Source organism: Accipiter gentilis, chromosome 5, assembly GCF_929443795.1.
Source record: "Accipiter gentilis chromosome 5, bAccGen1.1, whole genome shotgun sequence".
Lineage (NCBI taxonomy): Eukaryota > Metazoa > Chordata > Aves > Accipitriformes > Accipitridae > Astur > Astur gentilis.
Window position 1 is genome coordinate 20,305,859 of NC_064884.1, and position 16,018 is coordinate 20,321,876.

Sequence of the window (16,018 nt, forward strand, 5' to 3'; positions counted from 1 at the left end):
TCTGGGCATATTAATGTAAACTGTGACTGGTTTTGGTTTCTCTTAATATGCCAGGCAGTAGCTTGTGGTTGTTCAGAAGCTCTTATGCAACGCCTGTGGTATTGCAGTCCAGGGGGATGAACAATAGGGGAAAAACCCAAGTACAGATGTCTTGGGATAAACCATCTCTGCCCAGTCAAAGCTTTTAGATAGTCAACAGAAGATAGGCTTGCTTGGTGATACTGCCCACTCAACTTCTGCTGCTCTGCTGAGGAGAAACCGGAGGACTGTTCTAGTCACCTTCTAAGGTATCCTCTCCTTGGGGAACTGTTATGTCCAACTGTCTCCAGCTGAAAACACCTTGCAGATATCAGTGATTCACATTATATCTCTTCTGAGAATGCAGTTTGAAGAAGCATCTTTTTGGCAGCCTTACCAGCTGACACAGCTCTTGTTTTGTTCTTGCATCACTACCATAATAGCGCTGGTAAACTATTTGTAGGGTTGCCTGATGAGCTGGTTCAAAGAATTGAGCTAGTCTTAAATTGAACATTTTTCTTTGTATGGCCTTATAAACGGTTGTACCAGCACAACTGAAGGAGGATCAACAGCTTTGGCTTTTTTAAAAGAGGGTCTGTTCTCAGGACCCTCTGTGCTGGGGATCTGGGTGTTGCAGCACAGTTGCTGATGATCAGTTTTATGCTATCTCATAGTGAACAAGGTAATGTTATTCTTAAGGTTGAGAAGGTTTTGCAATCTAAAGAACAAGTTGGGGTACAGAGTCTCCAACTAATTGAACTTTTTTTATTAGGAATCTGTTCTGGAATTTTGGAGGTGCCTGTAATGAACCCCATTACTACCTAGCATCATCTCTTAAGAGTAATATTAGCAATGACGTTGTGCCCTCCTGTATGTAAAATGCATCCCTGATTTCCCCCTTTGCCGTGCCTCCCGTAACCCATTGACTTGAACTTCTAGAGCTCCCCTGAAGCTGTGATAATGCCTGCCTTTAATCTTTTAAGTAAACATTTTTTCAAGAGTTAAATTTTTACAGGAGATTTACTGTCTTGGATAATGGTTTAAAATACATATATGTGTAGCTTGATTTCCACTTAACCAACCAGTTAAATCCTGCTCTAGAGACAATTTTATTGACTTTCATCACAAAACAGGTCATCCGTTGGGACCTAAGTATTTCTTTTAAATGAAAACCAGCTGGTAATTAAATTAAGAATATGCTTGCAGAGTTCGTGCTGTAGGTAATTTGGGGAAGAAAAGACACAAATGCAAACTGGCAGAACATGAAATGAGTCTCGTTTGAAAGAAATGTGCTCTCATTCAAATAGTTAAATTTTTCATCAACTCTGAGTGAAAGTAAAGTTGAGGTCAGTGTAAGGATTGAAAATTGGTATTTTAAACACTAGGTGGTGCCATTGTGTAAAGTTCTGTTAAGTTTCTGAAGTCAGTGAAGGTGAAAACAGTGTTTAAAAACTTGGAGAAATCCGTACAGAGAAGTTAGCAGTTGCAAATGAAAGATTTGTAACACAGGATCAATAAAAGTGTGTTTGTAGTTCTAGTTTTATGATATGCAGAAGGAAAAGGGATATCACAGGAAAGAGCTGTGTGATAAATTGTTATTTTGACTTTAAGTCTGCTTGCAAGTATTTGCCTTTTTTGGTTTCAAAGCAGGAGACAGAACTTAACTTGCACTGTGTGAATCTAGGAGTCATCTCCTAGTAGCTTTATATTGTGAATATATCAAAACAAGCTTCCCTTGTGTTACTTCAAATACACCCTAAAATGCCTTAGGATTAAAGCAATCATCTGTAATACAATATCTGTGGCTCATCAGTGATTGGCTCAAAACATGAAATACAGCTCTTTTTTTTTCTTGGAATAGTCAGTGTGTTTCCTTCGTTGTCTGCTTTACCAAAATTCTGCATTCCTTGTCTAATCCTGAGATATTAAAATAATTAAGTGGGATAGTCACAGTTTCACTAATGAAACATAATTGAGCCTTGGAATACTTTGATATTAAAATTAAAAAGAAAACATAAAAATGGCTTGCTGAGCATATGCACATTATTTGTATCTATCGCTACCTGTTTTAAGCAGTAAATGGGGAGCTTGCTTGCCTAAGGACAGTTGGACTGTCCTGCTAACAGCTTTTTTAGCTTGCAAGTCTTCATCACAGAGTGTGTGCAACTCTGTTTATTGGATCTGTGAGAAGAGTTAGCTCTAAACAAAGTGATCATTATAACTGTAAGATGCAAAAATTTGACTGCATCAATATTTATTCTCTTAGGTAAAGTGGTCAAAAGAAAGTAAAAGTTTTGCAACAGCCATTCAGGTCTGGTTGTTGTATGTAAATGATACATTTTTAATTAACTTGTTGGAAGAAATGTGTTTTACTTTATTCAGCAAATGCTATAGAATGATTGTTCCTATTGAGTCAGATAAAATACAATTTCATGTGCTTTCTTATTTAAATATATCAGGTCCTAATAACAATTTATGTGACCTAGAAAACACCAAAGTGTTGGCATCAATTTTTAAATTACTTCTTTCTTTCAGACCAATAACCCTGTTCTGTAATAATATCTTACACACAGGGTTGCTTATTATAGATGTTGCATGTACTTTAGCTGCTGTGCAAAGCACCTCTCCCATGTAATTACACAAACATATTCTTAATTAATATGACTTGTGTTAGCGTGATCGAGCAATGGAGTATTTTTTAGGTATGTGTTTTGCAATCCTGAAAGAAGGCTGACAAATAAGGAATGTAGTTACTAAATATCACACATCTCATGAAGAAATCCTTGGAAAGGACAAAGGCCAGGACAGCTATGAGACTTCATCACAATGAATTGCCTTAAAAAACCCTGAAAACATGTATTGATGCAGGAATTGCAGTATCCCAGGCTCTTCCTGATCCTTAAGGATCTGTATAGAAAGGTGTTCTCAGATATGAAGAGCACTTGGGGGAACTGGAATAGTTTGTTTACTCCGTGTGGAGTAACTTGACTATATCAAACTGAAATACCTCTCTATAACTTCAGTATGCTGGAGTAATGTATTCTGTGTTCCCTACTTTTGTCATGTAGCCACTGAGTATCCTGGAGGTAGGGCCTATAGTGCAACATTATGCTGCTCAGTTCCGTGCTGTGGATCAATCATTTTTTTACATGTTTATGCATTTTCTTCATATGTCGGTGCCTGGCATACTTCCAGAAATTTTAGGATTGGGAGTGAAGCTGGAAAACTTACATGGTTCCTCTCCCTATGTCCATTAATTTTGCGATTCGATTTTGGACTGCTGTAAGGCAGCACAGAGCATATACCATAGATCATGATAATCATTAACGCAAGTAAGATTGTGCACGTGCATGTGTAGTCATGCAGAGAAATGGTTTTGGCTCCGTGATTTCATAAAGCTTTTGAAGCTGTGGCCATACAGCTAATGAAGGGGGAGGAGTGGGTAGATGAATAGTGTAGTTACTTCCCCAGGACATTTATCTGAAGCAGCTTTATTTGGTGGAGTGCTGCTTTAGGGTTAGATCATCTAGTTGCTGATATATCGGGGGAAGCAGTGTAATGATGCACAACTTGGATGACTAGTGGAGGAAGCAAAAATTCAGCACACCATAGCCCACTGTCCATCTTTGAACTCACTCCAGAGCTGCCACAGTTAGGGGAGTTCTTTGCAGCGCCAACAGGCATTTTGCCATTACCATCTGAAAGCTCATTACACTCTCTTGATGCCAGTCAGTTGCAGACTAGTTGCATACAACTGTTGGGACAGTTGTAGAAATTTCTTATGCTTTTAGGGAGGAGGCTGCTGTTAAATGCAGCAGCAGTGGGGACATTTCATAAATAGAGTGCTCAATATATTCAAGTGGTATTGGGAAGACAAAAGTGCCTGTCCTCTCTCCCCTTCCTCCATTACCCTATGCAAACAAAAATTTTATGGGAAAGAATACTTTATAGGATGCCACAAGCGGGCAGCATCAAGTATGGACAAATATACTTAAGCACTCCAGCTGATACTGCCAAACATATCAATAAGGGAGCATGTCAGAGGAGAACAGATGTCAGCAATTTAGTTGCTACAAATAAACCCCTGAAAGGTGTGTTGATGCTGATGGAGTATGTTGTCTTGAGGCAGGTTCCCAGGAGATCTTGAAGACTGTGTTCAGAAAACCACTAGACAAACCAAAAAGAGATAACAGTGTTGCCAGGTGTACCAGGGTGCCATCCCTCTCCAGCAGTGGAAAGGGAACACCAACTGTGAACCATTGGAAAGGAAATGCTGGATGTGGCAGTAGGCATGCAGAAATCTCTGCCTTTTATTTTCTCATGATCTGTAGGTGTGAGAAAGGCGTGGCTGCTGTAACATCTGTGTTTCTCATTGTACTCAAAAGAGACATTCCTTGGTGCCTTACAGCACTTTAAACAGAGTGGTTTCAGCTAGTCCACATAGTCTTGGAGCTGTGGAGGGTGCACAGGTATGGATACAAGACCTGCTCAGATGTGAAGCAGTGTAGTGAGGGATGAAACATGACAGGCTACCTGAAGAATAGGTAGGAATGTGTATGTAAAACTAGAAAACCAACAAACATTCTCTATAAAATTATTCCTTTTTATTTAGAGTGACATAAAACATCAAAAATTCAGCTCAATTAAAGTATGAGGACATCACTTTGGGGAGATCAGCTTAAGTGCCCTGTCTTTTTTTAGACAAACCCTGTGTTCTGGTGATTGCCTTTCCTCCTAGATGTATGGCTTCACTAGAGCCATGCTCATTTGGCTGAGTTTTCCCATGACTGCTCAATAATAGTACAGAGGGAAACCCACAGAGAATTAATCCAGACATGGCTGTGCTAATTTCCAAAGAAGCAAGTGAAAATGAGGGGAGTTTGTAATAAATGCAATATAAAACCTGTTTACATGACTGATTCTCCTCCCCACCCCCACCAGCCTGACCTTACCTCATTCCAGATTCCCCAGTTCTAGCTGAAAGCATTTTTGTGAAGAAAGTTACCAGGAAAAGTCCCTTTTTTATCTTGGCTATGAAAAATTTGTATGGAAGACCTTTCAATGGAAAGAGGGAATCTGTCTAAATGTGTTGCTGTTGAAAGAGGATTGGTTTATAGTTACATAGTTTGATGTTCTTGGGAGGACTATACACTTAATCTTTGATCTAGAAATGATTTTAAGAGTCTGCACATAAGCTAAAAGAAGTTCTATCTAAATGCACCATCTTCAGCTCCAGGTATAACCAGAAGGATTGTGGTTTCTCTAAGTGAATTTTCTCAAATATGGTTTCACTGCATAATTTCAGGGGGTTTCTTCTGACTTCATTTAGCTGGTATATTATTTTCAGATAAAACACTTTGCACAGGCTCCATGTAAATGATTTTTCGGTTCTGTATTCAGGGAGGAAGTAGACTGTCCTCTTTGAGGTTATAGTGCTAAAACTCTAATAAACTATTTCTAGGAAAGATGCAGACAATTCAGTGTTATACCTGACCTATTCCAGTCTGATATCAAAGAATAGTCATTTTAAGGAAGGTAAGGTAAATCTTCATGTATGAAAAGAGTGTTACTGAAGATTTATTTCCCAAATTTTAGCAAGTGAATGTAGTTTGAAGCAGTTCATTGGCTTAATGGATTGAGACATCTCTGAAATGCATCAGAAGCCTGAAAGAGTCTCAGTACAGTAAAAGGTCAACACCATTTTATGTCTTTATGGGCAGTTGCAGCCCTCAGATAAATAAAGCATTTGTGCATGTACTTTAATACCAGTGAAGCCAAAAATTTATAAACATGAATTTTAGTGCTTTGCCAAAGCAAAGCATAGCTTTGGCAAATAAGTTGTTTTGGCACTTTTTTTTAAGCCGTCATGGAGCTCAAAATGATGTGCTCATCTAGGCAAGTAGGCGTCTAAATTAAAATTGTAAAAATAGTGAGGGTATATTCTTGCAAGAGGGAGTTGAAAAGATGACGGAAATATGCCCCCCCCCCCCCCCCCCCCCTTTTTGAAAACGGAAGGCAGGTTCTGTTTTTGATCTTGGAAGCCCTTCCCAGCTTCATATTTTCCTAGTTGATGTAACAAACATCCTCCACCATCTTTAAACAGTGACTCAGCCACTGCTTGCAGAGACTTATATTGCCCTAGTTATATTTTGTCTTTCTGTAGGGATATAGGATACTTTCCAATTCTTTCAGACTAATGACTTACCTAAATACTGTCTTTTCTTCAGAAATGTAAGTACAAATACATGCTGTTCTTAACAATACTGAATACTGTTCAACCTGTGCATCGTATATTTAACTATGAGACAAATCCGACTCAATATATATATTATTTTTGTAAAATATACAATTAACTAAACTCAGCCTTTATGCAGTAAACATGCACTTTAGATAATCTTTTCAGTGAGAATAATGCAGATATCACACCCATTCTGCTATGTAGAATATGATCCATGGGGGAAAAAGATACATGTGCTTAAGTCAATTATTTGAGAATAGAGTCCTTAATTTCTTCAGGCTCTATAAAAAGAATTTTGGCATCTGCACATATTTATTTTAGAGATATAGGTGTAAATCTTCAGCACACAGCATGGGGAGTTAACCATGGAACATTCATTAATGTTAATGGGATTTCTATGGCTAATTCCCCACACACTGGCTGAAAATTTAGCCCAAAGAGATTTGAAAAGTGATGTTGAGAAGCAAGTTGGTCGGTTAGCCTCATTACTTTCATGTTATTAACTGCTCTCTATCTGCCACTGGCTTTGTATGAGATATTATACTTAACAGTTAATAATAAAGGACTGTATGCTAAATACAGATTCTAGGGTAGAGGTAAAATAATGCAGTTAGATGAGCAAATTTGGGGTCTTTTCAGAAAAAAAAAAAACCACCCTGCAAAGCCATAGAATACAAGGGGGGAAAAGATATTAAGGCATAGTTTTAGACAGCAGAAATGGTTTACGTTTCCGGTATCTCTAGTACAACTTTAGCAACAAAAGAAAGTATAACTCTTTGGTTTTTTAACTTAGTATTCCACTATTGGGATCTAACTTCAGAGCTGGTCAACTCTGAACAGGGGGTTGGACCCAATGAATTCCAAGTTCCTTGCAGCCTAAATTATTGTATGATTTGGACTTAGTAAAGCATTTTTCTTACAGCCTTTTTGGACTAGATTTCTCTTGTAAAAGTTAATTGAGATAAGATAGGAAAGTCAGTTTCTGTTTATCTGAAAAATTTTGAAGAATTGTTGAAATCTGGGCAAATATAAAAAGCTATTTCACCTGCTATTGAGAATATTGTTTTAAAAGGAAATACTGACTCTAATTTTAAAAGTTTATCATATTTATGTTGCTCTTTTTTTTGTGTGTTAAGGATATGCAACAAAGAATGTGTGTGAAATGTGAATATGTGTGTGTGTGCATATGAATATTCACATTTCTGTTTCTCTCGTATCTTAGCAGTTTCCCTTCCTTTTTAGGGGAGCTGATATTCAATTGCTTTTCCAGTTGTTATTCAGAGCAGTCAGTAGCCAACCACTAGAGGGTGCTTCTGCACCAAGGAGCTCTGTTTTCTTAAAATCCAATTTACTTAACTTCAAGTATTGGTAGATTTAATGAAGAATCATTTTATGTTTCCTAGAATTACCCAATTTCTTCTTTAATTTGCAATATTTTGTTGAGTACTGTTCTTGGAATTCAGAGGATTAAAATGTGGACAACTAAAGGTGATTCAGAGAGGGTGGAATGATTCAAAGCAGTAAAATTATTACATTTTGTAATTGTTAATGTAAAAACAAAAAAATGTACGTAGGCCCCATGCAAGTGAAAAATGGGCCCATCTCTTACCTAATTAATGACAGAAAAGCATCTGTACTTTATAGCACTTGCTTACAATATTACTGCTTCTTTTAGAAATAAATTTGTTCATTATAAATCCACTGCATGTATTTGCAGCAAGAATAGTAAACCAGATGCAGTTTGTAAATTTCTGCTATTGCTAGTAAAGATTTAAAAATGAAACTCTCAGTAAAATAATGGTTTTTTTTCCCTAGAATCATCATGATTCCTCATTCAGTCGCAAACTTAAAAATGGTATGTCTTTGTTGTAAGAAGGTGCAGACAGCAGAGTAGGGAGCTGGTTTTATAGCCATTTATGCCAGGAATACCATTTTGAAGTCTGCACTTCTAACCCAGGGCATTGGTACAAGGTGAGTTAAGGAGAATGGAAATAGGAAGAAAATTCTGCTGTTAGAGAATCAGTTCCTAAGACTGGTTGAATAAAAATCATTAAATTTCAAAAGTGGCACATAGTACAAAGCAGTACATTTTAGTTAGATCCCAGTAATGTCTAGATCATGAGTACTCAGCAAAGAAATCTGCCACCTGCAAATCTTTGTCAAATCCAGCCCATGGAGATGGTGATTCTGAAAATAACTGCTCCTGGAGAAGTTGGTACATTTTTGCATGAATTTTCAGATTTGGGTTAAGGATTTCTGATATCCAACTGCTTTTGAAAGCTGCCAAAACTTCCAAAGACCTTCTCTAGTAAAAATGTGGATTGACAGCTGGAGGAACTGGCACTGAGCTCAGGAAGGGTAGGGATAAAAATCTTCTTCAGGAGGTTCTTAATAAGCCATATAGCCTCCTAAGCCTTAAACAAAAAAAGATAGCAAAATGTCCCTTCAGGCACAAGTGTCCATGTTTTTATTGCACCTGTATATGTTGAAATGCTCGTAGTACCATATTTGTATCAAGGGTTGCTGGTACTGCTGTTTCCAATTTTACATATACATCACTTAGATATCTTTTCTGAGATTGTAAGGGCCCTTCTTCTCCAAAGGCAGTGTTTACGTTGCAAGAAGAGCACATGGAATTAAAATCAGTGAATCTCCCTAACATCAAGCTCCCTAACAACTTGGGAATTTAGTATTTGCATATATATTTAAGAAATATAAATTTCAATATCAGTGGGTGTGCTTTGTGAAGCTGACATGCATTGTTGTATAACTAATTTGATTCTAATTATTCCAAGAAATTATACGATACTTATTTATATTTCTTTTAGCTGTTAAAAGGTGTATATTTTTTCTTTAGTACCTGGACTGTCTAGCTGAGACTCAAGTCAATTCTTTCCTAATTTGGGAGTAGAATCTAGGCAAAAGTAAAATGTCTTTCTTAAGCATATCAAACAACAGAATAATTGGATATTGCGAACATCTTGTTCTTTCTATATACAATTTGGAGCTTCTGAATGAATACACAGAATGACTGGTAGCATGTGAGTTCTTTGAGGATATTAGGCATTGAAGGTTATGTCATGTGTCATTTTGAAGTTAATTGTTCATAGATTTTCAAAGAGATTTTTAGATTAGACATATGACAACAATGTAACAAGGTACTAAGGAATTCTGTAATATGACAGTTTATACAATGCCCAGGAAACTTTAGCCCTAATCTGGTAAGTGGTTTTGGTACTATTCTTGTGTAAGCCATAGTAATACTGTAATTTGGAACAGAATATTAATGTACATACTGTGCTCACTAAAGCTTGGACCAATCCACCCAGTAGTAGTTTTTCCTCTGAGCTGAATGATAACAAGATCCAATTTTAAGTTACAAACTTTTTTAAAATTAGCTAGATGGATTTTTCTGCTGGTAGCATATTTGAGTAGCTGTTGTAAATCACTGGTTGAGTTCACAACTTGTATTTTAAAATTAGAACCAGACAGGTAACAATGGCTGGTTAAATGAAAACAGGGAATTTGCCTAATCTTATACTTTAGTAAGCTAATTACTCTTTCTGGTATTATACTTCATAATTTTAACAGATTTTGGAGGGTTGATTCCTTCATTACATAGATGTTTCTTATATTAGCAAGAGCTGCTTTGTATTGCTTTTTTTCAACAAGTACCATAAATGCATCAGTTAGTGATGGGAGTAGAGCTAATAAGCATTGCCATGAAAAGAAAGGGTAGATGATCAAATACACTGGATATGCTAACTCATCACTAAAGATAGTAAGGATGCACATAATTTGATTATATCAATCTTGTCTCCTTCAGATCTGTCCACTAGGAAAACAAATTCAATATACAGCTGGACAAGTAAGACAGTAAGCCTGAGCCAGATAGTACATCACCAGTATTATCTAAAAAAATAGATGGTTATTTCTATGGCGAAACAATTCACATTTCTCTCCAAAATTCAACTACATGTTGGGAAGATGCTGCAGGCTAACTGGTTGTTTCTAAAGTATTGAGAGTTGAATAAAAGTCCATTTTACCTTTAAAGAAGATTATAAAACATTAAATGTAGATATTCCACCAGTGCATTATTTTACAGAAGTTAAGAAGGACTACTAGCCTGTGCTGACCAAAAATTAGAGCAATCGCATATAGAATCATAGAATAGAATCATAGAATCATTTAGGTTGGAAAAGACCTTCAAGATCATCGAGTCCAACCATCAACCATGCTCACTAAACCATGTCCTGAAGTACCCCATCTACTCGCTTTTTGAATACCTCCAGGGATGGTGACTCAACCACTTCCCTGAGCAGCCTATTCCAGTGCCTGACAACCCTCTCAGTAAAAAATTTTTCCTAATATCTAACCTAAATCTCCCTTGCCTCAACTTGAGGCCATTTCATCTCATCCTATCTCCAGCCACCTGACAGAAGAGGCCAGCACCCACCTCACTACAACCCTCCTTTCAGGTAGTTGTGGAGAGCGATAAGGTCTCCCGTCAGCCTCCTTTTCTCCAGACTAAACAGCCCCAGCTCCCTCAGCCGCTCCTCATAAGACCTGTGCTCCAGGCCCCTCACCAACTTGGTTGCCCTTCTCTGAACATGCTCCAGCAACTCAATGTCTTTCCTGTAGTGAGGGGCCCAAAACTGAACCCAGAACTCAAGGTGCGGCCTTGCCAGTGCCAAGTACAGGGGAACAATCACCTCCCTGCTCCTGCTGGCCACACTATTTCTGATACAGGCCAGGATGCTGTTGGCCATCTTGGCCACCTGGGCACACTGCTGGCTCATATTCAGCCGGCTGTCAACCAGCACCCCCAGGTTTTTCTCTGCCGGGCAGCTTTCCAGCCACTCTTCCCCAAGCCTGTAGCGCTGCATGGGGTTGCTGTGACCAAAGTGCAGGACCTGGCACTTGGCCTTGTTGAACTTCATACAATTCGCCTCAGCCCATTGATCCAGCCTGTCCAGATCTCTTTGTAGAGCCTCCCTACCCTCAAGCAGATCAACCCTGCCTCCCAACTTGGTGTCATCTGCAAACTTGCTGAGGGTGCACTCAATCATCTCATCCAAATCATTTATAAAGATATTAAACAGAACAGGGCCCAACACTGAGCCCCGAGGAACACCACTTGTGACCCACCACCAACTGGATTTCACCTCATTCACCACAACCCTCTGGGCTCATCCAGCCAGCCAGTTTTTCACCCAGCGAAGAGTACACTTATCCAAGCCATGAGACGCCAGTTTCTCAAGGAGTATGCCATGAGAGACAGTGTCAAAGGCCTTGCTGAAGTCAAGGTAGATAACATCCACAGCCTTTCCCTCATCCACTAGGCGGGTCACCTGCTTATATATTCTTTTAAGACATGAAACTGGGGTTGGTGAATTAAATTACCTCTACATCAGTGTCAATATCTAGCGTATCAAATAAAGATATTGTAATTTTCTGCTTTTTGAGGCAGGTGAAGCTGATAATAAAGTGGCATCTAACAGTTTTCATCCAGTGGTGATGGTAGTATTAGCAAGAGGAAAGTCTTCCTTAAGAAGTGTTGGATGATACCCGTTATCTATGTGATCTCTTGCAGATACTGAAACTCAATTTATCTTTACTATGGATACTCAAAATTTATAGGGATGGTGCTGGCAGTTACTAAATCTATTGTCTTTCTGTTGTAGGACAGGTTTGAGATGAAATCTGTTTTAAATACTGGTCAAAGGCAACTGCAGGTATCTTATTGACAGCTTGTCTTATGCTGCTCACATAATAGGTAGAATGAAGCTGGACTGAGCTTTTGGCCCTTGAAATGCTTGTATTAGTATTGTAGTCAGTTTGGGTCCCCTACATAGTCAATGGAAAGAGATTCAGCCCATCAAATTTTTCTTTTATGCTTATGTTCTTGGACAGCACTTAATCACTGTGGTAGCTGAACACTGTCATGTGGCCATCCATTTTACAGACAGCAGTCTGGCAACCTTGACAAAACACAGGATTACCTTGGATTCTTCATCAGCGGATTCAGAAAGACCACATCCCATTCAGCCACATTCAGATTGGTATCACTGCCAGAGACATGAAGTTGTATGTCGTGAGTAAACTAGTGAATTAACTGAGCATCTCAAGTTATTTCTGTTTGGCAGAAAAAAGTTTTCTTTTGGTTTTGATAACTGGATTGCTTAAATCATAATTTTTTGTTGTAAAAAATACTCAGTTTTGGCTTGATCTTTCTCCTCTCTTTCTCTCTGCCCCTCCCCACCCTCCTGCCCCAACTTGCTGTTTGTCTCATGCTGTGGACTGGACCTATTTTGTTTGCATTTTTTAATAAGGTAGATTTCTGAAACTAGCTTTATTATAGACCAAGTATTTTACTCTCACGGCTCTCCTAAGAATAGTAGAGTAGTTTGTAGTTCAATATTAAAATCTGTGTACATTTTGTTTTATATATGACCCCACCACTCAACAGTTTCAAATGTGATTATGAAAATGTTTAAACAAATGCATTTTTTTCTTCAAAGTTATTTTCCCTAATGCATATCTACGTAATTAGAACATAACATAAACTATACTGTAGCATTACAATCAGGAATTAATTATTGTAACATGAAATTTTCATTTTTTGTCTTTACTAACTGCAAAGGTGAGTATGGCTTAAAATTGAAAAAATATTAGTCCTTTTCATAGAAACCTGTTTGAAGATCATAAAGAAGTACAAAAGAAGAAAAGCTTTTTGTTTGTGTTTGCAATCAAATCTTTCTTAAAAGGAATTCTGACACACAGGCATTGTAGGGTTTTTTAATATTACATTGAAGAAAGCAAGATACAAGTCTCACTGGATTAACTGGAATTCAAGTGTAGCAGAAAAAAAATGTATTTAAAAATAAATGCTCGCAAACAAGAAGCTCAATGAGCCTTGCAAATGGCTATTCAAAGGTGATTTTCAAGTATTAGTGAAGCTTAATTTATTGCTTGCCTAATTTATTGCCTGTATCAAAACGAAACAGAAGAAAATAGGTCAACATAAAGAGGCTACTGAAAATTATTTAAATGGCAAAACATTCTGGAAAAGTGTACAAAAAAACACATTTAAAGATGTTGTAGATCTAAAAGTAATCAATCTGTTCTAGTAAATTTATTCAGCACAATGTACTCAGAAATATATTTCTGTTTTTAAAGACCACTTGCAAATTTGCAAGATTTGTAAATCAAAACAACATGTTTGCCAACTTGCTTTTGAAAATTCTTTAATCAAGTACTAAGTTAACATGCATAGTATAAAATATTAAAGGCAAGAGCTGTACAGTTCAGTGAGACATTTGTTGGTACAGCACATAAACAAAAGGAAAACTAAATAGATGTTCATGCTATGTTTTCAGTGCTGCACTTCAAAAAATTAACTGACATGACATTCTTAGAGATCTGGTTAGTACTTTGATAGCTAAATCTGAAATATTGCATAAAAATATAGAAGAATCTTATTTGTTTAGATGCAAGTATAGTTAAAATTCAGATTGAACTATGGTTAACTCATTGTTTTGGACTTAACTATTGTTCTGACTGCTGTTTATTTAATAGTAGCAGCCCATGCTGCAAGGCCAGTTGATGAACTAAAATGCCTATGCATAGAAGCGTAAGTGGAAAGAAACAATTCAGATCTGTTGCTGTCAATAGTACAGCTGTAATTCACACATTTACATAATTAATTTCCAATGTGAACTGGTGTTCTCAGTTTAAAGACCTGCTGATATAAACCTCCTTCCTTGCAAACAGGAGTTGTAACAATGGTAGGGCAACGGAGCAAGGACTTTTCCTGCGCTTGAATAATTTGCAGGTCCTTTCACCTTTTGATGCTTGTTTCCGCTTAGCTTAAAAAAGAGACATTTTGTTATCTTCTCTTTTAGCTGACGGTAAGAAATCACTGTTATGAAATTTTATGACCTACTTGACCTTTAGTACTGAAAAATTGGTTTATTTACAACAACAATCACTATCTAAAAGAATAGCATAAAACAGTTTGACATTTAGTACTTCTGTAATTACCTTATGTCATGTGTCAGCACTGGATATCTGTAGTTTGGATCACTTATCTACTCTCTGGTTTATATAAAGGCCTTCAGGTTCTTTATCAAAATGTGTATATGAACTTTTCACTCTGTGAAGTAAAAACCCGGGTCAATTATATCTATTTTCTGCAACCTTAACTTTTCACACCAACTCTGCCAGAGTATTGTTATAGGTTGTGTTACTTGCCTGCAGTATCAACTGGAGAATGATTCCTAGCTTCATTAATGTTGTCAGAGGCATGGCTGCTACATAAACTAAGTATCTTCTTGACAAATGGCATTAGCTCCCTCAAATTCATTCTGCTTCACTATTGTTAATCTTATTATCTGTTCAGTTAATCAATAGCTGTCTTTCAAAAGAGCGTACCAATAATAGGTATTGGAAATATGTTTCTGAAGGTAGTGGAGATGGTAGTGTGGTTTGGGCAGTAGGCAAGAATTTAGTTTCTGATCCTGTCATTTACTTGGGTGAAAATGCAGCAAAAATTGTGCATCGCCTCGGTTTTAACAAAGGAACACGCAATTAGGTGGCAACAAGTTACCCCCAGTAGATTTCCTGTAGTGTTTTTGCACGTGTCCTTGAACTTCAGCACCCTCTATCTAGTAGATAGAGTTTTAGTTTGGAGCTCAGAGTATGAACTGGACAGCTGTGTCTCAGCCAGCAATTCACATCCTGAACAATGACCTGCATGGCTTTTTGCCCACATACAACTAATCTGTTTTAAAATAATATATCAAATTCTGGTGCTTAATATTAATATAAATTAAGTCTGGTGGCAGTTTTTTATGGTTACTGTTTAATGATATGATCCTACTATGAGCTTTGCCATGGTGGCAAGGAGACCATCACTGCAGAACCAGTTGCAAGATCAGGGCCTCAACATTTTGAATGCAGTTAAAATAGTTGAGTATAAATATATTAAGCCCAAGATAATTGTGCAAGAAGTCATCTTAATTGATATCAACTGGAGATAAAATGTTTGTTCTGTCTTACAGCATTTACAGAATTTCAGTGTTCTTAGTATGTGTCAAATAGTCTTAATGTTCTTAAGGATCTCTCTATATATTTTACAGTTAAATATGTAAATATCTTAAACTATGAAAACTCGGTAAATATAACTGTCATTGCAAAAAAAGGATTATTTTCAAACTCACAAAACAATAAAACAAACCTCACTAATTCAAGGGAGCATGATACAACTTCACAGCATATGGGAGTAAATTTACAATCCGTAATTTTCATGCCAGAATTCTTGAATTATCAGATAATGTATTTCCTTTCAGTGATTATTCTGCAAGCCATATTTAGGCCTTTCTTACAATAGAAGCTTCACTGTGTATTTCAATACAGAGTGCTCTTGTGTGTTGTTCACCCATCTACAAAATAGTTTTCCTATTTAGATTGGGGAAGTTAGAATAAGGAAAAGAATGTGCTTCATTCATGTGTTTGGCAAAAATATTCTGAGTCATGGAAGTCTGAAGAGAAAGAAAGTAGCATTGAAGAGAAAGAAAGTAGCAACAGTAAATATTTGTCTAGAATAATATAGCAACAGTAGATATTTGCCTAGAACTTAAGGTTTATGATAATTGAACAACTTGTTACTTGTGTTAGCTGAAAATATTCTTAAACTAATATTATAATATGAATTATTATGCACTGAGTAGATTCATAAAGGCATGCCTGTATTAAAATCA

General features: G+C 37.1%; 1 protein-coding gene across 1 annotated transcript in view; it reads left to right on the forward strand.

Annotated features, from left to right (window-relative positions):
- WDPCP (WD repeat containing planar cell polarity effector) overlaps positions 1 to 16,018 on the forward strand; it is a 159,600-nt gene that overhangs the window by 30,558 nt on the left and 113,024 nt on the right. Inside the window, exon 3 of the mRNA XM_049799747.1 lies at positions 12,223 to 12,351. The gene's annotated coding sequence lies outside the window, so the exon portion shown is untranslated. The remainder of the gene's footprint in view (positions 1 to 12,222; positions 12,352 to 16,018) is intronic.